Source organism: Tamandua tetradactyla, chromosome 2, assembly GCF_023851605.1.
Source record: "Tamandua tetradactyla isolate mTamTet1 chromosome 2, mTamTet1.pri, whole genome shotgun sequence".
In the NCBI taxonomy this organism is placed as follows: domain Eukaryota; kingdom Metazoa; phylum Chordata; class Mammalia; order Pilosa; family Myrmecophagidae; genus Tamandua; species Tamandua tetradactyla.
The window spans coordinates 171,692,287-171,718,893 of record NC_135328.1 but is presented as its reverse complement, the minus strand read 5'-3'; the positions used below and the strand labels follow the sequence as shown (position 1 = coordinate 171,718,893).

Here is a 26,607-nt window from a genome sequence, read left to right as displayed (position 1 = left end):
GAATGACATTCTGATACATGTGATACCATGAATGAACTCTGAAGATATGTTGAATGAAATAAGCCAGGCAAAAAGAGGACAAATATTGTATGATCTTAATGATAAGAAAGAATGAGAATAAACAAACTCAAAAGAGTCAGAGTCTAAAAATATAGGTTACCAGGGGATGATGGGGGGGGGTTGAGGATTAAAGAATAAGGAGTTAAGGCTTAAAATGTACAGAGTTTCTATTTGGGACAATTACAAAATTTTGGTAAGGAAAAAAAATAGTTCTAAATATGTTTGGAGAGCTAAAAGGAAGACATGGACAAAGAACTAAAAGAAATCAGGAAAAAGACAGATGAACACAAAAAGAATATCAACAGAGAGATGGAAATAATGAAAAGGAACCAAACAGAGTTTAAGACTACAGTAACAGAAATTAAAAATTCCCTGGAGGGGAGGACTTCTGGGAAGATGGTGGAGCAGAGTGGAGCAAATGCACTCCTGCTCCATGAACAAGATAGGAGATGGGCAGAAAATGCCCATGACTGCAAGTCCCGGGATGTTAGTGATCTAGGCGGGTCTTTAGGCAGTTTTGGGGAGGACAACATCAGCAGATCAGGGAAGAGCAGTGGGTTGGATGACCAAGAGCACCACCAGGTGGGCTTGTAGTGCACCGGGGAGAGACAATATGAAGGAACAGACCCTCCTTGGCTAAAGCCTGCACAGCTGCCAACTGAGCAAACTTCCCTGGGTGGTTGCAGGGGACAGCACCTGTGAGGGAGACCAGAGGCAGTGATCGTCTAGCAAGGTCTAACTGAAGCTCGAGTAAGAGAAACCTCCAGAGTAGCCTCTTGACTGTTTGAACTTTCTGCCACTGATACTTTATTAATAAACTTCTTTTCCCCCTTTTGGTCAGGATGGAATTGTTGATCCCGTGGTGCCAGGTCTGGATTCATGTCTGGGAGTCATCTCTGATGTCACCAAGGAGACTTTCACCCCAGGAAGTCATGTCCCATGTAGGGGGGCAGGGCAATGATTTCACTTGCAGAGTTGGGTTTAGAGAGACTGAGGCCACATCTGAGCAACCAAAGACGTCCTCCAGAAGTAACTCGTAGGCCTGCCTACAGGTAGGCTAAGCTTCTCCGCTACCTATATAAACTTCACAGGAGGACGCCTCATGATCGAGGGCGTGGCCTATTGATCTGGGCATCCTTAAAGTTTGACACGGTATCAGGGGATTCCCTAATGGTAAGTTTTAATAGCTCCATATTTTTCTCCCATTCCTCAGGGGACTTTGCCTATACTTTTTGATTATCTGCTTAATATACTCTAGGATGTTTCAGGCATTACAATATTCTATATTGGATTAAAGGACCTCTTTCTTATTCTGTGCTTCCTGTGTTTCGGTTGTTCAAATGAGCTAAACAGATAGGCTGAATTAGATTATGCACTATAAAAAATTTCAGTTCCAGATCAAATAAATCTTTCTTCAATTGGTCTCAAAGAATATGTGTGGTTCTACAAAACAGACACTGTCTTCCTTACCCCTATGTTCTGAATCACTTTAACCTAAACCTGTTCAGCTTCATTCTTATCTCTAAATATCAGGTTATATATACCTAACAGCTTCTCAAAGCACAGCACCACAATTAGTTGTAGAACATATTTCAGACTTTGACATGGGTTACAGTTTCACAATTTTAGCATTCATATTCATTTGTTAACCCCATCTTCTCTGTACAACTCCACCATCAACTTTGATCTTTCCATCCATCTCTTTTGGGGGGTTTGGGCTATGACAATTCTAAATTTTTGATATTGGAAGGGTGTGTCACTAATATAGGGTGGGGAGATGGAACTATCTGATGTTCTGGAGAGGCTGGGCTAGGTTTCAGAACTTATCTGGTCCAGGGACCCATCTATGGGTTGTAGGTTTCTCGAAAGTTACCCTAATGCATGGAATCTTTGTAGAATCTCATATATTGCCCTAGGTGTTCTTCAGAATTGGCAGGAATGGTTTTGGCTGGGTTTTGGCAAGTTATGACAGGTAGCAATGTCCAACTGAAGTTTGTGTAAGAGTAAACTCCAGAGAATATTTTTATTTTTTAAAACTGTTTTAACTTCTTAATATTCTTTTTTTAATTCCCCCCTTTTTAAAACGTATTCTTTCTACACATTTTTATTAGTAATATAATTGCCCCTTTCATTACTTCTTCTAAAGTTTTGTAGGTATTTTATATCTTTATATTTTTATTCTTTATTTTCTATTTTTTATTTCACATATTACCTTTATTATTCCATTTCATTTATTATTATTATTATTTTTCTCTTAAAATTTCTATCCCTTTGGCAGGCAGCAGCCTAACTTCACTCCCAGTATAACCTAGAGTGTCTCCTTTTGATTCTGGTGCCTACTACTGCTGAGGTGCATTTTTTTGTTGTTCTTGTTTTTGTGTTTCATATTTTTATTATATTATTATTTTACTTTACTATTATCTCTTTTTTTCTTTTCTCATTCTCTTTTATTTTTGTGTGCATACACTGGGAGTTGAGCCTGGGTCTCCTGCATGGTGGGCAACCATTCTGCCACTGGAAAACCCACACGCCCTGACCTAGCTTCTAATAAACTCTTAAGTTGAATTGTATGCCCTATATGAGATCTGGATGTTAATCTGGTGGAGAATAACTGACAAACAAAATGCAAAAGGAAACATTTAGCAAAAATTAAATAAGTAAATACAAAACTTCAGAAGAGTGAAGGAAACCAAAATAACCATATCAAGATAATCTAATGCCCTGAACACAACAGAAAATCACAAAGCACACGAAGACCCAAGCTGAAATGGCCCAGCCAAATGACCAAACCAAATTTCAGAGGGGACAAAGAATGTGGACCAATTACTCAAGGATATTTATAAAGAAATAAAGGGTATTAGGAAGACACTAGAAGAACATAAAGAAAAATTCAGGCTGTTAAATAGAAAAATGGCAGAGCTCACAGAAATGAAAGATACAGTAGATCAAAAACATATATATACTGAAGACACACATTACCAGATTCGAAGAAGTAGAAGCAAGAAAAAGTGCGTTAGATGATAGAACTATAGAACTAAAACACAAAAGAATAAAGGGCAAGAGAGATGGAAAAAATGCTTTGAGTCTGCTGTCCATTATGAAAACGATGTTCACCTTGTCTTTGGCAATTAAGCGCTTCTGACAACTTGGGATCCAGTCATCTCCATTGTGTTTAAAGATTCCAGCTCAGTGATAGCAGTTCCCACAGTAATATCTGACCTACAGAGAAGTGTAGCTAAAGAGCTCTTCAGGGATGATGGCACTAGTCTCACAAATTTATTTCTCACAGTTCTAGTAAAAGGTATATCCTCCGGACATTCCTGGGGTATAAGAGCAGGCTTTCCATGATAAATCCACTTAACATTCCAATTCTCTAAGCTTCTGGAGCCCCTCAACTAATTATACCAGAGCAGTTCTGGCATTTCAACCTCAGGTATTATCTATCGGCCACCTTTTGATCCCTGTTTCAGCCAACCATCCAAACAAACTGTTAATGCCTTTTCTAATCCCTAGAGCTATAACAATGAATGCACAATCTCTGCTTAGTGGGCACATACCAATACATTCAGCCTGATCCAGCCTTATATTCTTCCCACCATTATTGCACACCCTTAAAATCCATTGCCGCACATATTCCCCTGATTTCTGTCTATAAAAATTGGAAAACTCACAGTTCTTTTGGAGTATAACATACCTCCTAATGGGTGATACTTTGTACCTCACCTTTTGGTGCCTGCTGGGACTTTAGTCTAGTTATAGGTCTGGAAGAAATGAGGGGTAGTGGCGATGGGTCATGAAAAGAATTAGAGGACTTCCGGAGAAGATGGCGGCTTAGTAAGACGCGCGGGTCTTAGTTCCTCCTCCAGAAAAGCAACTAAAGAAACAGAAACAATATGAAACAGCTCCCGGAGTCACGACAGAGACCAAAAAGACAGCGTACCCCATTCTGGAACGGCTGAACGGGCAGGGAGAATCTGCTGCGGTGAGATACCCGAGGGGCGCGCGTTTTCCCGGCCGGGGCGGCTGGTGACTGGGGTCCCCTCCACGCATGTGGCTCCCCGGTCTGACTGGGAACGTTGGATAGCGGGGCCCTCCCGTCACGCTTGGCGTTTCGGGCCAGCTGGGCAATTAGGACCGGCACTCCCCCAAGCCGCGGCGGCCAGCGACCCCCGCCTCCACGCGCGGTTTCCCGGGCCGACTGCCGTGCAGACAGACGAGCGCCACGAGCGCCACCTACTGGGCAGGAAAAGAAAAACAGAGCCCAGAGATTTCACAGAAAAACCTTTCAACCAGCTGGGTCCCACACCCAGAGAAATCTGATCAAATGCCCAGACACCAGCAGAAAATAATGGGTGACGCTCGGAAAATTGAAGATATGGCCCAGTCAAAGGAACAAACCAATAGTTCAAATGAGATACAGGAGCTGAGACAACTAATGCTGAATATACAAACAGAAATGGAAAAACTCTTCAAAAACCAAATCAATAAATTGAGGGAGGACATGGAGAAGACATGGGCTGAACAAAAAGAAGAAATAGAAAATCTGAAAAAACAAATCACAGAACTTATGGGAGTGAAGGACAAAGAAGAAAAAATGGAAAAAACAATGGATACCTACAATGGTAGATCTAAAGAGACAGAAGCTACAATTAGTGAACTGGAGGATGGAACATCTGAATTCCAAAAAGAAACTGAAACTATAGGGAAAAGAATGGAAAAACTTGAGCAGGGGATCAGGGAACTGAATGACAATATGAAGCGCACAAATATACGTGTTGTGGGTGTCCCAGAAGGAGAAGAGAAGGGAAAAGGAGGAGAAAAACTAATGGAAGAAATTATCACTGAAAATTTCCCAACTCTTATGAAAGACCTAAATTTGCAGATCCAAGAAGTGCAGCGCACCCCAAAGAGAATAGACCCAAATAGGCGTTCTCCAAGACACTTACTAGTTAGAATGTCAGAGGTCAAAGAGAAAGAGAGGATCTTGAAAGCAGCAAGAGAAAAACAATCTGTCACATACAAGGGAAACCCAATAAGACTATGTGTAGATTTCTCAGCAGAAACCATGGAAGCTAGAAGACAGTGGGATGATATATTTAAATTACTAAAATAGAAAAACTGCCAACCAAGACTCCTATATCCAGCAAAACTGTCCTTCAAAAATGAAGGAGAAATTAAAACATTTATAGACAAAAAGTCACTGAGAGATTTTGTGACCAAGAGACCAGCTCTGCAAGAAATACTAAAGGGAGCACTAGAGTCAGATACGAAAAGACAGAAGAGAGAGGTATGGAGTAAAGTGTAGAAAGAAGGAAAATCAGATATGATATATATAATACAAAAGCCAAAATGGTAGAGGAAAATATTATCCAAACAGTAATAATACTAAAAGTTAATGGACTGAATTTCCCAATCAAAAGACATAGAATGGCAGAATGGATTACGACCCAGCAATACCACTGCTAGGTATCTACTCAAAGGACTTAAGGGCAAAGACACAGACGGACATTTGCACACCAGTGTTTATAGCAGCATTATCTACAATTGCAAAGAGATGGAAACAGCCAAAATGTTCATCAACAGACGAGTGGCTAAACAAACTGTGGCGTATACCTATGATGGAATATTATGCAGCTTTAAGACAGACTAAACTTATGAAGCATGTAGTAACATGGATGGACCTAGAGAACATTATGCTGAGTGAGTCTAGCCCAAAACTAAAGGACAAATACTGTAAGGTCCCACTGATGTGAACCGACATTCGAGAATCTGCTTGGAATATATCATTGGTAACAGAGACCAGCAGGAGTTAGAAACAGGGTAAGATAATGGGTAATTGGAGCTGAAGGGATACAGACTGTGCAACAGGACTAGATACAAAAACTCAAAAATGGACAGCACAATAATACCTAAGTGTAATGTAACTAGGTTGGAACACTGAATGAAGCTGCACCTGAAATATGGTTTTTTGTTTGTTTGTTTGTTTGTTTGTGTGTTTGTATCTTTTGTTTTTGTTTTTTTCTTTTTCCTTTTTATATATATATATATTTTATTAGTATTATTATTTTAATTCTCTATGTTAACATTCTATATCTTTTTCTGCTGTTTGGCTAGTTCTTTTCCTAAATCGATGCAAATGTACTAAGAAATGATGATCATACATCTATGTGATGATACTAAGAATTACTGAGTGCATTTGTAGAATGGAATGATTTCTAAATGTTGTGTTAATTTCTTTTCTTTTTTTTGATTAATAAAAAAAATTAAAATTAAAAAAAAAAAGAATTAGAAATATCATCCAAGTCATTTGCTTCAGGGCATTCATTTGCAGTTTCATCTGGTGAAACAGGATTAATCGCTCTAGGGCTAATCCCTTCAAGTGGAGGAGGTTGGGTGGCCAATTCCTCAGGGTAGGCTAGAGGTGGGGCAGCTGTGTCCTCTGGGAAGACTATTACAGGGTTATGTAGAGAAGACTCAGTATGACCTAGGGTTTCAACCTCTCCAGGGACATCATTATCAATCCACATGTTGCCATTCCATTTTTCAGGGCCCCACACCTTTCAATCAATGCCCTCACTTTGACAGCAGACACCATGCAACATTGAGAATTCAGTTTATGTTGTAAAGTTTCTACTCTAGCAATAAGTTTCTGAGTCTGATGTTCAGAGCTCTCAAGTCTACGACTACAGGAAATAAGATTTTCCTTCAGAATGCCCACAGAAATGTTTACATCTGTCAGATGGTGCGTAAGCATCTCATCTGAAGCCTTAAGCCCATTCCTTTCACTCATTAAGGTATACAGTGTATCTAACAACAACCAGTCAAAATCTCTATAACTCTTTTTCCACTAAACTCCATAAAAGTGTCAAAAACATTATCCCCCAGAGCCTGGTTTCACACAAGCAAAACATTAGAATCCAATGGTGGTATTTTGACTATCTCTTTTGCCAACTCACACCACAGATTGGCAGTATCATTCTGATTATGGGAATTAGAGTATTGAGTGCCTTTGAGTGCAGTCAGTGTAGAAAACCAATCATAAAAACCCATTTTTAAGATTCTGTTTCTTAAGAACCATTCCTAGTACCAAGCTGTATTAGCTAGGGTTCTCTAGAGAAACAGAATCAGCAGGAAATATCTGTAGGTATAAAATTTATAAAAGTACAAAATAAAAAATAAAAAAAAATTATAAAAGTGTCTCATGTAACCATGGGAACGTACAGTCCAAAATCCATAGGGCAGACTGTGAAGCTGATGACTCTGATGAAGGGTCTTTGGACAAACTCCAGAGGAGAGTCTTGCCAGTTGAAGCAGGAAGAAAGACTGTGTCTTCTGAATTCTCTTTAAAGGTCTTCCAGTGGTTAGATTATGCATCACTCATTGCAGGAAACACCCTCACTGACTACAAATGTAATCAGCTGTGGATGCAGCTATCGTGATCATGATTTAATTCTATGAAATGTCCTCATAGCAACAAACAGGCCAGTATTTGCCCAACAAGACAAACGAGCACCACCACCTGGCCTAGTTGACACATGAAACTGACCATGACATAAAATGACTCATTTTATGAAGCTAACATCATTACTCTAACACCAAAATCAGATAAAGACAATACAAGAAAAGAAAACTATAGACCAATCTCTCTGATGAACATAGATGTGAAAATTCTTAACAAAATACTAGCAAATTGTATCCAATGCCACATTAAAAGAATTACACATCATGATCAAGTAGGATGCACACTAGGAAAGTAAGGATGGTTAAACATAAGAAAATCAGTCGATGTAATACAGCACATTAACAAATCAAAAGGGAAAAATCACATGATCCTATCGATCGATGCTGAAAAAGCATTCAACAAAATCCAGCATCCTTTACTGATAAAAAACACTTCAAAAGTTAGGCATCGAAGGAAACTTTCTCAAAATCATAAAGGGCAAATATGAAAAACCTATAACCTGCATCATATTTAATGGTGAAAAATTGAACGCATTCCCCTTGAGATCAGGGACGAGACAGGGATACCCAGTGTCACCACTATTATTCAACACTGTATTAGAAGTACTAGCTGGAGCAATTAGACAGGAGAAAGAAATAAAAGCCATCCAAATAGGAAAGGAAGAAGTAAAATGATCATTATTTGCGGATGACATGATCCTATACTTAGAAAACCCTGAGAAATCTACAGCAAAACTACTTGAGCTAATAAATTCAGCAAAGTGATAGGATTTCGTAGAAATTAATTAATTAATGTAGAAAAATTAGTGTAGATTAATGTAGAAAAATCAGTAATGTTTCTTTACACAAGCAATGAACTATCTGAAGTGCCAACTAAGGAAAAAATTCCATTCAAAATAGTAACCAGAAGAATTAAGTATCTAGAAATAAGCCTAATCAGGGATGTCAAGGACTTATACACAGAAAATTACAAAAAATGCTAAAAGAAATAAAAAATGACCTAAATAGATGGAAAGACATTCCAGGCTCATGGATAGGATGGTTGAATATCATCAAAATGTCAATACTACCCAAACTGATCTACAGATTCAATGCAATACCAATAAAAATTCCAACAACCTACTTTGAAGACTTGGAAAAACTGGTTATTAAATTTACATGGAAGGGAACAAGAACTCAAATAGCTAAAGATATCCTAAAAAAGAAGAATGAACTGTGAGGTCTTATAACTTCCTGACTTCAAAGCTTACCATAAAGCCACAGTGGTCAAAACAGCACGATACCGGCACAAAGACAGAAGGACTGACCAGGGAACAGAATCAAGAGTGCATGAAATGACCACCAAATTTATGGACATTTGATCTTCAAATCCATTGAATTGGGACAGAATAGTCTTTTCAATAAATGGGCACAGGAGAATTGGATTTCAATAGCCTAAAGAATGAAAGAAGTCCTTACCTTACACCCTATACAAAAATTAATCCATAATGGATCAAAGACCTAAATATAAGAGCCAGTACCATAAAACTTCTAGAAAAAAATGTAGGGAAACATCTTCAAGATCTAGTAATAGGAGGTGGCTTCTTAAACTTTACACCTAAAGCACAAGCTGTGAAAGAAAAAATAGACAAATGGGAACTCCTTAAGCTCAAGAGCTTCTGTGCTTCAAAGGACTTTGTAAAAAGGTGAAGAGGTAGCTAACTCAATGGGAGAAAATATCTGGAAACCACATATTGGATAAAGGCTTGATATCTTGTGTAATAAAGAAATTATACAGTTCAACAATAAAAGAACAAACAACCAAATTATAAAATAGAGGAAATTAATAGGCACTTTTCTGAAGAGTAAATACCAGTGGCTAAAAAGCACATGAAGAGCTCCTCATCTTCATTGGCTATAAGGGAAATGTAAATTAAGATGACAATGAGATATCACCTCACACCCATAAGAATAGTTGCTATTAAACAAACAGGAAACTATAAATATTGGCGAGAATGTGGAGAAAATGGGACACTTATTCACTGTTAGTGGGAATGTAAAATGATTTAGCTGCTGTGGAAGTCAGTTTGGCCATTCCTCAGAAAACTAAATGCTGAGTTGCCCTATAAACTGGCAATACCAATACTCAGTATATACCCAGAAGAGTTGAGGGCAGTGACACAAACAGACATCTGCACACCTATGTTCATAGTGGCACTATTCACAATTCCAAGAAATGGAAACAATACAGGTGCTCATCAACAGACGAGTGGATAAACAAAATGTGGTATATATAAATGTATATATACGTGATGGAATAGTATGCAGCATTTAGACAAAATGATGTCCTGAAACATATGACAATGTGGATAAACCTTGAGGACATAATACTGAGTGAAATAAGTCAGACACAAAAGGACAGATACTGTATGATTGTGTTATTATGACTCTGATAAAGCCTTCAGTGTTTTGGAAGCTAAAAGGAAAAATCTGAGATGAAGGCATGGTAGTCCAAGACAAACTCTGGGAACAGTTATGTAGCTGCTTGTTGAAATGTGCTTTGAAAATTACTGGTTTTTTCTCTTTCTTTTCTTTGTATATATATATATATGTTATCTTTTACAACAAAAAGTGGTTAAAAAAAACTATAGGTGGTTATAGAAATACTAGATAAAATAAATTTCTGAAACCAAAAATTTGAAAATATTTATTAACAAAGCTCACTACTATAGCAAAGCTGGTATAACTTTTTAATTGATATTCTGAGAATGCACACGGTTTTGATAGTTAATCAAATGGGGTTTAAGATAATGCTTTAATATTTTGAATTTAAGAAACTCTGATAACTGTGTCTACAGATTTTTGTCCTTCCTTGCTTTAATTTTAAATCAGTTTATGAAACATATTGTACAAACAGGCTTTACAATTATTACTTAGAATTTTTTTTAAATATGGCTATGGATAAGCTAATTAAGATATTCATTTTAGGTGGTTAAGACTTCCGTATGTTATTTGTAAAAATATTTGTATGTTCATATTTTCCAGAAATCAGGAAAATATTTAGTAGCATAAGCCATTACTATAGCAATGCAGATATTTGTAAGAACTTTCTAGCTGATATTTTTGAGAACATTCACAGTTTTGACAGTTGATAAATTATATTTAAGTTACTGTTTAATACTTAGAAGTCAAGAATTTGCTATCTGAATTTGTAGATGTTTTCATTGTTGCCTTAATCTTAAATTGGATTATGAAACTTTTACGCAAACACAGGCTTTGCAATGATTATATGGATACTTTTATTTAAATATGCCTATGGTTAAGCTAATTAAGATATCCATGTTTTGTGGTTCTAAGTGCATTGTTTGTTTCTTAAATTAAAAAATAACTTTTAATGAATAAAAGAAAAGTAAAAAAAAACTCTCTAGGGGGTTTCAGTAGCAGAATGGAGGTGGCAAAATAAAGAATCAAAGAACTTGGAGATCAGACATTAGAGACCATTTAGTCTGAGGAGCAGAAAGAAGAAAGAATAAAGAAAAATGAACAGAGCTGAGAAACATGTAAGACCATCAAGTACACCAATATGTACACTGTGGGAGTCCAAGAAGGAGAAAAGAGAAAGGGGTGAGAGAATATTCTATCCAGGATGCTCAACCAACTCCAAACAGGTTAAACCCAAATATACCCACACTGCAGCATGCTATCATCAAACTGTCAAATGCCAAAGATAGAGAATTCTGAAAACCACAAAAGAGAAGCAACGTGTCACATACAAGGGAGCTAATTCCTCATCAGAATTCAAGGCAGTAAAAAGGCAGAAGAATGACAAAGTTCAAATGCTAAAAGCAAAAACAATATCTCACTAAGAATTCTGTATCTGGCTAAACTGCCTTTCAAAGATGGGGGAGGAATCAAGATATTTCCAGATAAACAAAAGATGATGAAACTAATTACTTCTAGACCAGCCCTATTAGAGATACTAAAGAGAATTCTGCAGGTTGAAGCCCCATGAAGAAAGACAGAAAGATCTCCAGTGAAGAGAATGAGATCGGTAAATAAAAACTCCAGTACTATTATATTATAGTCTTGCTTTGTAACTTTGTTTTTCAATTCCCATACAATCTAAAAGGCAAATGCATAAAATGTAACGATAAATCAGTGGTTTTGGATTCAGAATATATATAAGCATATTTTTTAAAAGAACCACATAAAGGTGAGGGGATGGAGAGGTAGAGAAACTTGATTTGTATATACTATTGAAGTTAATCTGGTATCAAAACAAGCAAAATTGTTACGGATTTAGGAGGTTAAATTTAAATTCTATGGTATCTTTGAAAGAAAACACTGGAGAACAGGCCAAGCTTATAGTGACAGAAATTAGAATACAGGTCATCAGGGGTATGGCAGTGGGGAAGGAGCATGAGACACAGGGGGAATGTGGAGTTAATGTTTAAATGGGAGTAAGGTTTTGTCTACGGAGTTGGGAACACTTTAGGCAGTGTGGGATTGCAACACTGTTAATGTGGTTATTCCCACTGAATGGTATGATTGCTAATGGTTGAATTGGAAAGTTTATGTTGTATATATGAAGAAAGAAAATGAGAAAGAGAGAAGGAGAAAGAGAGAGGGATGGAGGGGAAGAGGGAGGAAGAAAGAGGGAGGAGGGGAGGGAGGATAGACAATCAAAGAAACAATATAATTAAATGCAATACATGATCCTGGATGGGATGTAGCAAGGGAGGAGAAAATTCTCAAAGTTCCATTACTGAGACATATGAGAAAACTGGAATATAGATTGTTAGCTCTATATTTATTTGTTGATATAAATTTCTTGAACTCAGTTGTGCACTTAAGATGATTACAATTAGTAAATTAGTAAATATCCTTCTTCTTAGGAAATGTACATGGCATTTTAAGTGTTCAAAGAGTACGATGTATACAAACTATGCACAAATATTCACTAAATGGATTGATAAACAGACAAACAGAAAGACAAACAGAGAGGAAAGGATAGGCAGAGGGAGGAAAGAATGGAGGACAAATGTGACAAAGTATTAAAATTGGTAGATCTGGGGGGGTAGGAGTAGGGATATGTTGGGAGTTCTCAGTAGGGGTATCGTTTTTTGTTTTTTGTTTTTTGTTTTTAACTGTCCTGTAAGTAACAGAGTATTTCAAAGTAAAAAGTTAAAAAAAGGAATCCTAGAAGAAAAGAAGGGTGAGTGGCATCACAAGTGCATAAGAATCTAGAAAAACTTCTCTATTTTTAGGCAGCAACTGAGGCACCAAGCAGAGGAATGACTGGCCATTACATTCACTCAGGGAATCAATGACACAGCTGAGTATCAAATTCAGATAGCTTGACTTACCTACTCCTCATTTGATTCCATAGCACTCACTGGAAAATGTATCACTCTCCTCTCACTTAATTCAAGGCTACTGTCACTTGCTCTTCTACCATTTGTCTTCGAAGGACGAAAGCAACAACAATAAATAAATAAAAAGTAATGAGGGGCGCGCGCGCAGGCTCCAGGAATCGAACCCAAGTCTCTGGCACAGCAGGCAAGAATTCTGCCACTGAGCCACCGTTGCCTGTCCAAAAAGCCATATATTTTAACACTAGTCATTCACTCAACGAGCACAGGAGCCCTAGCTAGCACCATCAATTTACTCCTGCTGGAACAATTTGAACTCATGGTTGAAAACAACTTTAATATCAGATACCACACAAGAGGACCATTTGCTTAACTGTGTGACCAGAATTCAACAGCCCACTCATATGAAGTCACTTAAAATATTAACTGGACTCATCAGACCCACTGCAAAAATAACAGCAAGACTCAATAACTACACATAAGACAAATCATATTTCCTGTCACCCTACCATAATAATTGTCATGGTCAGGTTCATGTGCCAACTTGACCAAGTGGTGGTTGGTACCTGTGTGTCTGGTTGGGCAAGTGCTGGCCTGTCTGTTGTGCTGAGGACATTTCATAGAATTAAGTCATGATCACATCAGCTGAATCCACAGCTGATTCTATTTGTAATCAGCCAAGGGACAAGTCTTCTGCAATGAGTGATGCTTAACCTAATTACTGCAAGGCTTTTAAGGAGGATTCAGAAGAGACAGGCTTTTTTCCTGCTTCCACCAGCAAGCCTCTCCTGTAGAATCTGTCCAGACCCCTCATTGGAATCGTCAGCTTCACAGCCTGCCCTGCGGATTTGGGACTTTGCGTGTCTACGGTTACGTGAGACACTTTTATACATTTTATATTTGCAAGTGTTTCCTGTTGATTCTGTTTCTCTAGAGAACCCCAACTAATACAACCTGGTACCAGGAATGGGGTTCATAAGGAACAAAATCTTGAAAATGGGTTTTTATGAATGGTTTCCTACTCTGACTGGACTCAAAGGCACTAAGGACTCTAATTCCCATAATCAGAATGATACTCCCAATCCACGGAGTGAATTGACAAAAGAGATAGTCAAAATGCCACCATTCGATTCTTCTAATGCTTCACTTGTACGACGCCAGGTTCTGGGGGATAATGTTTTTCACACCTTTACGGAGTTTTGTGGAAATAAGAGGTATAGAGATGTTGGCTGGTTGTTGTCAGATACACTGGATACATTAAGGAGTGAAAGGGATGGGCTTAAAGCTTCAAACAAGAAGCTTACCTGACAGATGTAGACGTTTCTATGAGTATCCTGAAGGAAAATCTTTTTTCCTGTAGTTGTAGACTTGAGAGCTCTGAACATCAGACTCAGAAACTTATTGTTAGAGTAGCAACTTTACAACATAAAACTGAAATCTCAATGTTGCATGGTGTCTGCTGTCAAAGTGAGGGCATTGATTAGAAAGGAGTGGGGCCTTGAAAAATGGGATGGCAACATATGGATTGATAATGATGTCCCTGGTGAGGCTGAAACCCTAGGTCTTCTCTAGATAACCCTGTAATAATCTGCCCTGAGAACATAGCCGTTCCACCTCCAGCCTGCCTTGAGGAGTTGGCCACCCAATCTCCTCCTGAAGGGATTAGCCCTAGAGTGATTAATCCTGTTTCACCAGATGAAACTGCAAATGAATGCCCTGAAGCAAATGACTTGGAAGATATTTCTAATTCTTTTCATGACCCATCACCACTACCCTTCATTTCTTCCAGAACTATAACTAGAATAAAGTACCAGCAGGCCCCAAAAGGTGAGGTACAAAGTATCACCCATTAGGAGGTATGTTATACTCCAAAAGAATTGTGAGTTTTCCAATTTTTATAGACAGAAATCAGGGGAATATGTGCGGCAATGGATTTTAAGGGTGTGGGATAATGGTGGGAGGAATATAAGGCTGGATCAGGCTGAATTTATTGATATGGGCCCACTAAGCAGAGATTGTGCATCCAATATTATAGCTCAAGGGGTTAGAAAAGGCTGTAACAGTTTGTTTGGATGGCTGGTTGAAACATGGATCAAAAGGTGTCTGACATTATCTGAGGTTGAAATGCCAGAACTTCCCTGGTATTATGTAGACGAGGGGATCCGGAGGCTTAGAGAGATTGGAATGTTAGAATGGATTTATCATGGAAAGCCTGCTCTTACACCCCAGAAATGTCCGGAGGATTCCCCTTTTACCAGAACAGTTAGAAATAAATTTGTGAGATTAGCACCATCATCCCTGAAGAGCTCTGTAGTTGCACTGCTCTGTAGGTCAGATATTACTGTGGGAACTGCTGTCACTGAGCTGGGATCTTTAAACACGATGGGAATTACCAGATCCCAAGTTGGCAGAAGCCAAGTGGCAGCACTTAATCACCAAATACAGGGTAGAAGTGGCTATTACAATAGAGAGCAAACTCAAAGCAGGCATCAAAATTATATGACTCACAGAGATTTGTGGCATTGGCTAGTAAATCATGGGGTACCTAGAAATAGAATTGATGGGCAGTCTACTAAATTTATGTTCGAGCTATATAAACAAAAGAGTTCTAGGTCAAGTGAACAGAGGTTTAACCTGAATTACAAAAAACAGAGTCACAGCCTCTTAATCAATTTCCAGACTTTAGACAGTTTACAGACCCAGAGCCCCTTGAATGAAGGGGAGGCCAGGTCCCTTTGGGTGAGAACCTGGTTACACTGCCACAAATTTATGCTGTTAATCTTCCTCCAAGGCTTCCCCAAGGAGACCAACGGCCTTTCACCAGGGCAATTGTACATTGGGGAAAAGGAAATGATCAGATATTTTGGGGATTATTAGACACTTGTTCAGAAGCGACATTAATTCCAGGGGATGCAAAACGTCACACTGGTGACGTTCATAAGTCAGAGTGGGGGCTTATGAACGCCAGGTGATCAATGGAGTTTTAGGTCAGGTCCATCTCACAGTGGGTCCAGTGGGCCCCCGGACCCATTCTCTAGTTATTTCCCCAGTTCCAGAATGTATAACTGGAATAGATATATTGAGCAACTGGCAGAATTCACACACTGGCTCTCTAACTTGCAGTGAGGGCTATTATGGTGGGAAAGACCAAGTGGAAGCCACTAGAACTGCCCCTACTGAGCAAAATAGTAAAGCAGAAGCAATACCGGATTCCTGGAGGGACTGCAGAATATTATTGCCACTCTTAAGGACTTGAAAGATGCAGGGGTGGTGATTTCCACCACATCCCCATTCAACTCTTCTATTTGGCCTGTGCAGAAAACAGATGGGTCTTGGAGGATGAAAGTGGATTATCGTAAACCCAACCAGGTGGTAACTCCAATTGCAGCTGCTGCTCCAGATGTGGTATCATTGCTTGAGCAAATCAATACATTCCCTAGTACCTGGTACGCAGCTATTGATCTGGCAAATGCATTTTTCTCAATAGCTTTTAGTAAGGACCACCAGAAACAGTTTGCTTTCAGCTGGCAAAGTCAGCAATATACTTTCACTGTCCTACCTCAGGGGTATATCAACTCTCCAGTCCTATATCATAATCTTGTCTGCAGGGAACTTGATCCTTTCTCCCTCTCACAAGACATCACACTGCTCCATCATACTGATGATATCATGTTGATTGGACCTAGTGAGCAAGAAGTAGCAACTACTCTAGACTTACTGGTAAGGCATTTGTGTATCAGAGGATAGGAGATCCCCTAGGGTGTCTTTTAGTACTACCATGCTCTGTGATTAAAATCAATGGAAAACTGCAACAACCCAATCCAGGCAGGAGTACCAATGTCTCTGAAACTTCAGGAATGAAGGTTTGGGTCACCCCATCAAGCAAAGAACCACGGCCAGCCGAAGTGCTTGCTGAGGGTAAAGGGAACATGGAATGGGTAGTGGAAGAAGGTAGTGATAAATATGAACTACGACCACATGATCAGTTACAGAAACGAGGACTGTAATGCTGTTTTGTTCATGTCATACTATTTAAGTTGTAAGATATCAAGTTTAAGAATGAATATTACCCAAGGACTTGCACCCTATTCTGGAGAGATTTAATGTGTTTCCAGTTATATGCAGGGCAGCTGAGTATTAAGTGAAATAAAAAAATGTGGGTGTTATTTTTTTTTATTTAGAAATTAGGTATGGTTTAAGGCGATATGTATAGCTGCCCAGTTGACAAGGGGTGGACTGTTATGGTCAGGCTCATGTGTCAACTTGGCCAAGTGGTGGTACCTGTTTATTGGTTGGGCAAGTGCTGGCCTGTCTGTTGTGATGAGGACATTTCATAGAATTAAATCATGATCACATCAGCTGCATCCACAGCTGATTCCATTTGTAATCAGCCAAGGGGCATGTCTTCTGCAATGAGTGATGCTTATTTTAATCACTGGAAGTCTTTAAGGAGGATTCAGAAGAGAGGCTCTCTTCCTGTTTCAAACAGTGAGGCTGTCCTATAGAATCTGTCCAGACCCTCCATCGGAATTGTCAGCTTCACAGCCTGCCCTGTGGATTTTGGACTCCGTGTGCCCATGGTTACATGAGACACTTTTATAAATTTTATATTTGTGAGTGTTTCCTGTTGATTCTGTTTCTCTAGAGAACCCTAACTCATACAATAATGAAGAAAAACTATATAAGTAAAATTTAGATGGACATTTTCATCACACTTATTAGACTGTGATCAAAACAAATTGCAAAGACTGATTTTTTTTGCAATGTGATTATCTGCAATACCAAATTTGGAAATGTCAAATTTTCTCAAATTACATTTATATATTCCTGTAGGGCTTTGGCACCAGCTATTTCACCTGGCTAAAATACTCTTCACTCTGAAATTCACTTGCCTGCTCCTTCATCATTCATGTCTCAGCTGAAATGGTACCTCTTCAGAGACACTTTCTCTGATGTTACAAGTTGCAACAGTCTCCCAATTACTCACTATCACATCACCCTATTTCAGTTTTCTGCATACCACTTAATTATCATCTGATACTTTACTTGTTTATCTCGCTTATGGTTTGTTGTCTGCCTACCACCATCACCTCAACATATTTTATATTGTACACTCACGAAAGCAGGAACCTTGTTTATCTTGTACCTCACTGTATCCCCAGAGTGTAGAATAAGGACTTAAATGCACTGTAGGACTTAAATGCATTTAACAGTAGAAATCTGTTAAATGAGTGGATAACTGGAATCTCTATTTATAACATGATATACTCTCCATTTATCTGAAGAACCTTGATGATGAGTTTGACAACAGTAAAACAGACAATGAAGAGAATACAGATGCTTAGATAAAAAATCACATTTGTCAATTAGTCATGAAACTGTCCATGTTCATTTAAACAAATGTTTGTTTACGAAGGCACCTTACATAGATAACACTTTTATGAACTGAGAGAGATGCTCAGTAAGAACACTCTTGCTCTCTAGAGCTCAGAATCTGATTGGAGATAGAGGATAGCCATATAGAAATGATGGGAAATTTTAAGGAAACTAAGATCCATAGAAGAAAGATGTTGTCTGAGGTCACAAAGTTATGTAGGAGAGATATAGGACAGAACAGTCTGACTCTAAAGCCAGAGCTCCCTCCACCACTCTATAAATCAATGGGAAAAAGCAGAGAAGACATGAGCCCAAAATAAATAACTTGATGCCAAGGAGTGAAAATGGTCTAGCTCATTATTTTATGAGATACCTGTAAGGTCTTCTGTTTCCCCAAGTTTCTAATCTCTGCTGTACATAATGCTTGGCATTCCATCATTAGAACTTTACCCTTGAGCTTTGATCTCTGGTAAGAGGAAATATCCTTAAAACGTGTCACTTTATTGTATTAGTTATTTTTAATAATTATTTCCACAAATATTTCTAAGCATCTATTATATCTTGGGCACTCTTTCAGATGCTATGGATACAACAGTAAACAAAACGAAGTTTCTGATATTTTGTGGTTTTATATTGTAGTGAAGCATGAAGGTATTATTAATATTACTAATATGTTATGTAGTGGTAAAGCAGGGTAAAGAGAGTGTGACAGGGAGTTGTTAGAGACAGGGGGATCAATAAAAGCCTCTCTGAGCGTGTGAGTAGAGGCCTGAACAAAGTGAAGGAATAAGCCAAGTTGATAACTTGTAGATCATTCAGAGCAGGAGAAGAGCAAGTACACATACCCTGAAGGGGAAGCACATTCCCAGCATTTAAAGAATAGCAAGGAGACTAATGTGGCTGGTAAGCTATGTGCCAGAGAGAGTGACAGAAGTTGAGGTAATAGAGAAAGCCAGAGACAATATTGCCTAAATCCTCTGTACACTATAGTTGAGGAACTTGGAGTTTATTCTAAGTGTGATGGGAAGCTTTGTTAAAGGAGTTCGAACAGGGAAGAGACATCATCAAGTTATATATTTTAAAGCAGGCTATTAACACCTCATAATTTGGGAGGAAGTTGCTATCTTGAAGGTAATGAAACAGTTCCAGGGAAAAGAAGAGGTCATTAAATAGTAAGGGTAAAAGAGGCCAAAAAAGAGCTTATTTCTTCATTTTTGTAATCTATGTCCTGAGACTTACCCATATTTTCTTTTCTTATACTATCTTTATGTTGTTTTTTAGTATCAAGGTTATATGAGCATAATAAAACAAAATAGGTAGCAATCCCTCTGGGCATAGTTTGTATATGATTTCATAGGTTGTATAAAATAAGCTGCTCCATGAAGAACTGGCAAAATCCCTCTAGGGAAATCCTTGGGGGTGGTTGGAGGACAGGAGTGGCATGTGGAATTTTTGACTACTAATTCACTTTCTTTTAACAGTTATCATTTTTTTTCACATTTTTTTCTATTTCTTCTTGTGCCATTATAATACTTTGTATTTTATAGAAATTCTCCATTCATCCAAATTTCCAATTTTATTAGCAAAGAAGCATGTATATTTTATTTTTTAAATATTTTAAGTTTATTAACTTACTCTAGTGTTAATTTATTTAATAATCACTTCATTAATTTAAAAATCCATTACAAATCCTTAGCTAAGTCCTCTTTTTCATACCTATGTTTCTGAGTTTACTATCATTTTTTCTTGGCTTAACTTCTCAAGTGAAGTTATTAGTCTTGTTGATCACCTCTACCATTAATTTCTGCTCTTTAATTTTTCTTTCCTTCTATTTTCTTGATATTTACTGTTTTTCTTTCACTTAGCTTCTAAAATTAAACATACATTTCAACTGTTTTCTTTCGTGTTTTCTAATTAGTGACTTAAGACTATGAATATACTTTTAAGTACCACTTTTGCTGCAGTCAAAATTTTAATATCTAGCACTCTCATTTATGTTCACGTCTATATATCTAGTGATTGCTATTATGATTTCATTTTTACCAATAATTATTTTGAAGTAAATTATTTACAGTACCCTAAAGTACAGGGGATCTAGGTCTTATCTTCTTCTTGTTCCTTCACTTCAAATTTTATTGTATAATGGTTATATACTGGGTCCTCTGTGATAATGATTCTTTGATATCATCTTTGTGCTCGAGTGCACGGTCAGTTTTCATAAGCATTCCATGTGAGTTTGATTGGTTGTTCAAATCTTCCATAAGCTACTAATATTTACTGTTTAACTTATCAGTTTCTGAAAGATGTTTGTGTATAATTGTGGTTGTCTATTTCTCATAATTCTTGTCAATGTTTGTTGATTTGTGCATGTACATTCACAATCATCACATCTTCCTGGTGAATTGTCCCTCAATGCTATTTGCCTTAGTTTCAATCTTATGTGATATTAATATTGCTATCCTGCATTCTTTTGGTTAATATAAAGTACGTAAAATATCTTTTTCTATCATTTATCAACAATGACAGAAAACAACAGCTCTTCTTTAAAAGAGCTTTCCCTGGCAAATAGCATATTCATAACTATTTAAAAAATCCTATTTAATAGCAATCGTCTTTAATTAGGAGTATTTAATACTTTCATGGTTATTTGCTATTTCTGTCATACTTGATTTTTTTATGCTATTATATTTTCTGGTTTCTATTCTCTTTGTTTTCCAGTGCTTCTTTTTCATATTCCTGATTGCAGGTGTATTAACTAAGTTTTCTCATTTCTTATTTCCTCTTTTAGAAGTATACAGGTTATTGTTATTTCTTTAGCGTTTACCCTATTTAGTTACAACATTTATACCTAAGTGTTTTAGTTTGCTAGCTGCGAGAATGCAATATTCCAGAAATGGAATGGCTTTTAAAATGGGCAATTAAATAAGTTGCTAGTTTATAGTTCTAAGGCCGAGAAAATGTTCCAATTAAAACAAGTCTATAGAAATGTCCAATCTAAGGAATCTAGGGAAAGATACCTTGGTTCCAGAAGGCTGATGAAGTTCAGGGTGTCTCTCTCAAGTGAGAAGGCACATGGCGAACATGGCGTCACCTGCTGGCTTTCTCTCCTGGCTTCCTGTTTCATGAAGCTCCCCAGGAGGTGCTTTCCTTCTTCATCTCCAAAGGTCACTGGTTGGTAGACTCTGCTTCTCGTGGCCATGTCATTCTCTGCTCTCTCACAAATCTCTTGCTTTCTCCAAAATGTTTTCTCTTTTATAGGATTCCAGTAAACTAATCAAGACCCATCCAAATGGGTGGAGACATGTCTACACTTAATCAAGCTTAAAAACCAATCTTGATTGAGTCATACCTCCAGGGAGATGATCTAATTACAGATTCAAACATACTGAATAGGGACTAGAAGAAATGACTGCCTTTATAGAATGGGATCAGGATTAAAACATGACTTTTCTAGAGTACATACATCCTTTCAAACTGGCATACTAGGTTTATATTTTTCTAGTAAGGGCTCAAATTAATCTGCATCTCTAGCCTTCTTCAAACAAGAATCTAAACAAGCTCCCAATAACCACTATTTCTCTGTCACTAACTCAGTCTCCCTATCTGCAAAATGTGAGTAATACTATCTACTTTTGATTTACTGTGAAAATTTAATAGAATAGTGTATCTAAGTGTTGGTAAAAAAATTATAGTTTCATAAATGATAGTAGTTTTGTCACTGTCATTCATCAACACTTTAATTTCATACTTCCTCAACATTCTTATTCTCATAGCTACTTTTCTACTTCAGCAGTATCTATAGCTTGGACTTTTTCACCAACCATTACTATAACAGCTCTGAAATCCACAACCAAGAAACACTTTCCATTTAGTTCCAATCTTCTATTTTTCCACTTTTGCTACTGTCTCTAAACCTACTAGTTAACCACTTTTCAACATTTAATCCCTGGACTCTACCCTTTCCTTCCGTATTGCTTTTTTAGCCACCAATCCTTTTTGGCTTCAGTTATTCAAACTTCTCCTATTTGCTTGTCTCTTTCTCCTCACACTTCCAATAATTCTTCAGTTTCCTGACCCTACCTCTCCCTCAATTACTCCTTCCCTCAGCAGTCAAGCTTCCTAAAATTTATTAATAGTGTGCATTCTGTAACTTCAGTTCCTCATTTCTCCCTCATCCCTTGAAATCTCCATTATAATCTGATTTCTCATTCTCACCATTCTACAAAAAAATGATCTCAAAAAAGTCACCAATTACTTATACGATAAATCCAATGGCCTTTTTAAATAATCATCATCCTATTTGGAATATACTGTAGTATTTTACACAGTTGTATGTTTGAATTACATACAGGCAGTAGTACAGATTTCCGAGAAAGAGAATTACTTCGGTGCTAGACATAAAGACTTTGAATTACATATGGGACACATACAAATGAAAAACTCAAAGGCAAGTAAGATATGTGGGTCTGTAAATAGAAATCTGAAAGTCATCTATACAAATGGTAGTTGAAAAGTTGAGTAAATGTCAAGGAGAAGGTACAAAGATGGACTGCTTGAGGAAAGAACTCTGGAAAACACTAACATTTAGAGCAAGTAAAGAAAAGAGGAGCCTTTTTTTTTTTTTAAGGAGACCAGCTGAGGCAACCTAAGTTACAGAAAGAATACCTGGCATGAATGATATCTAAGGAAAGTTTCTGGAAAGAGATGAATTTTTTAAAGGTTTTAATAAATAGGTTATAAACTCTCTGAGGACAGAGATTTCATCTTTGTTTTTATCTGGTAGGTAATCAATAACTCTTGACTGGCTGAATCTTTCTCATAATAATATGAAGGATGCATAATTAATAGTTTTTTCTTCTTTCCTATTTTACTATAATTCATAATATAATTTGAAGTTATAGCACAGGAGTACTACTTCATCTTTTCACTTAGTAAAATCTTATTCAAAAAGGTTTTGAAATGCTTTTCAACTGTTAACAGATTATGATTAAACAATTTGTTCTTAAATTCTTAGAAAGCTTGAAATTCTTTCCTGAAAAACACAGTTTACTTTACAATCACTCTAAAAATAATTCAATTATAGGGGCTCACTTTCTAATTTTGCTGCTCTGAACTTGCACCTTTTCCTTCTTTTCGGAAAGAAATCGTAAATATATAAAAAGACTCAATTATCAGGCACCCCCTAGTGGCAGAAAAACGAAGCTAAGATTTTTTAATAGGACATGGTTTGAGATAACATGCACCAAACCTTAAGAATAAAATAATTGGTTGGCAAACAATTTAATAACATGTTACTTTGGACCACATTTTATTAAATGATTACTAAATTATCATAACTAGGAGTGAATCCACTCACTGGAAGTTCGTGAATATCCTTGAGAAGAATTACAGTAAATGAAATAATCTAAATATCCTTCAAAGAGTATATAAGGACAAATTACTAGATTTTTTTATATATATTTTAGTCTCCAAATAGAAGGAGCCTTTGAAATAAACCTTTGTATATCTCTGTCAAGAGGTTGAAACCTATAATAAATGGAGCACAATTCTTATTAAAAAATACTTACTGCTGACCTCAAATAACACACATAACTTTTCTAAATACCTCAGTTTCTTCATCTGTAAAACTGAGGCCTCAAAATCTGCCTGTTTCCTTGCAGGGTTGTTATAAGAATCAAATAAGATTTGAATGAGAAGCAGTATTATATTGGTATTTAATAGCATAAATAAATAATTTTAATTGTGCTTTGTAATTTATGCTTTCACATATAATATATTGCTAACTGAATTTTTTTTACAATCTCCCTGGCTCCTGGAAACAATGCTTCCCATTTTCTAAATGAAAATTCTACAACTCTCATCAAGCAGAACTTTGTCGTAGTTCTCCACTGCAATTAACAGTTTATTCTCCACTTCCCTTCCATTTTTCAGCAGTCCCTGAAGTCATTTCAGAGAAAAACAAAACAATAATGAAACTAATTTAAACATCAAACCAGCCATCTAAATAAAATATCATATTTATTATTTTTTTAAAATCCCAAGTCTAAGATGAAGAAAGGAATAGAGGTAATATATACCCCCCATTTTTCTCTACTAATTTCAGAGCTCTTTCATTCACTTGGCAATTCTCAAATACAACTCTAGAAATAAATTACCTCTGATTTTCTCCTTTTTAGATTATAAATTAGATTAAAAATTACAAATAAAATTTCTATGAACATACCAATTACAATAAAATTCTACAAAAACAAATCAATTTGATTCCTCACGTAATTTAGTACAGAGCAATTTTACCTATATATAATTTTGAAAACACGATGTGTTATATAACTCACTAGGAAACTGTTTTTTCGACTCTAATATAGAGTTAAGTAGTCAAAAAATTATTTTTATTTGTTGAAACACAAAATGAAAGTTACAAGTTAAAAATAATTACTGCCATTTTGCCTGTGATGGTTACGTCCCCACCAACTTTGGGGAGCCGACCACTTATCTTGGACTGCTTCCCAGCCCACTCAGCATGACTGGAAGGGAAAAAGGGTAAGACCGACTTCTGCACCTGTGTAGAGAGGTCATGCCCTCCTCTCCCCCTCACTGGGGATCCTTCGGTTACAGGCTGGGGCTGCGGGCTCTCTGTGGCATTCATACCTGTCCTTCATTGGCGCAGTTGCCAAGGACAGTGCCCAGGCCTGTGCGCATTTTACATAGCAGAGACTGAGGCTTGGAGTGCAGCGGCCAGCCCAGGCCACCCAGGTGAGGCAGAAGTACAGGTCGGCTAAGGCATCTGGGCGACTCGCCCCACTGGCCTTGCTCGATAAACAGGATTCACTGATCTAGCTAGAGTGTCAATGCTGGACCAGACCCAAGTGTCTGTGACCTTTGAAGACATGGCTACGACTTTCACACAGGAGTGGGGGCAGGTGGACCTGATCCAGAGGACCCTAAACCAGGAGGTGATAAATGGAGAACTGTGGGGTCCTGGTCTCTTTGGGTACATGTTAGGTAGCATCTAACAGAGGACCCATTGCACCCTGAAGGAATATGGCCTAATAAAAAAGCTTATAAAATTTATTATCTTACCTAACAAAAAGCTCAAATGGTATCCTGTTCCCAAATCAGAGCTGATCTACCAACAGGAACATGGAAAGAAACTATGGATGGTGAAGAAAGATCCCTCCCAAACTACCTGCACAGATGACAAAGGAAAATCCAAGGCCTCAGAATTTACCACTTCTAACCTATTCTTGTCTGAGCAAGTCTCAGCCCATCGACAATTACTACAGGGAACCTTAAGGGACTCCCAATTGGGCCAAGCCAGGAATGAAGAAGAGACATCAAAAATGCAGGAAGAACACTTGAGACCAAGGATAGACCCCCAGAAAAAGAACCTCCCTAGGAAAATGAGGTCTAAACACAATGGTTTAGGGATATATGATGGTACATATTCAAAGATTGTACAAGAACAAGTTTCTCCAGGAGATAATCTATATAATCATGACTCACATGGATCAAATAAAGATCCCATGATTCACGAAGGAAAAATCCCTATTAATGCAATGAATGTGAGAAACTTTTCAACAAGAAATGACTCTTTATTCGACACAAACAGATTCATTCTGGACTGAAGCCCTATAAATGCACGGTGTGGGAAATCCTTTAGTAAGAGCACACACCTCCTTCAAACCACATGGTCCACACTGGGGAGAAGCCCTATAAATGCAGTGAGTATCTGTAGGTCACACCTTACACAACACCAGTGAATTCACACTAGAGAGAAGCCTTAGAAATGCAATGAGTGTGGAAAGCCTTCACCCACTGCTCCACTTTTATCCTACATAATCAGAGCCACACAGGAGAAAAACCCTTTGTGTGCAAAGAATGTGGGAAGGCCTTTTGTGATAGGCCAGGTTTCATCTGATACTACATGATTCACAGCAGAAAGAATCCCTATGAGTACTAACTGTGGGAAGGCCTTCAAACACAGGTCATACCTCATGTGGCACCAGCAGACTCACACTGGTGAAAAGCCCTATTAGTGCAGTAAGTGTGTGAAAGCTTTCTGTGAGAGTGCAGCACTAATATACATCATTCACATTGGGGAGAAGCCCTTGAGTGCATGGAGTGAAGAAAGTCTTCAACCACAGGTCATACCTCAAGAGGCATCAGCAAATTCACACTGGGGAGAAGCCCTATGTGCAGTGAATGTGGAAAGGCCTTCACCAATTGCTTCATTTTTGCCTTGCATAAAAAGACCCATACTGGAGAAAAAACATTCCGGTGCAAAGAATGTGGGAAAGCCTTTAGCAACTGGGCAGACCTCATTCGACATTATACCATCCACACTTGGGAGAAGCCTTAA

At 37.7% G+C, this 26,607-nt stretch overlaps 1 protein-coding gene and 1 pseudogene across 7 annotated transcripts in view; one reads left to right on the top strand and one right to left on the bottom strand.

Annotated features, from left to right (window-relative positions):
- FAF1 (Fas associated factor 1) overlaps nt 1–26,607 on the bottom strand; it is a 667,255-nt gene that overhangs the window by 377,585 nt on the left and 263,063 nt on the right. The gene's annotated exons all lie outside the window — the stretch shown is intronic.
- On the top strand, nt 457–26,607 carry LOC143654443 (uncharacterized; annotated as a pseudogene).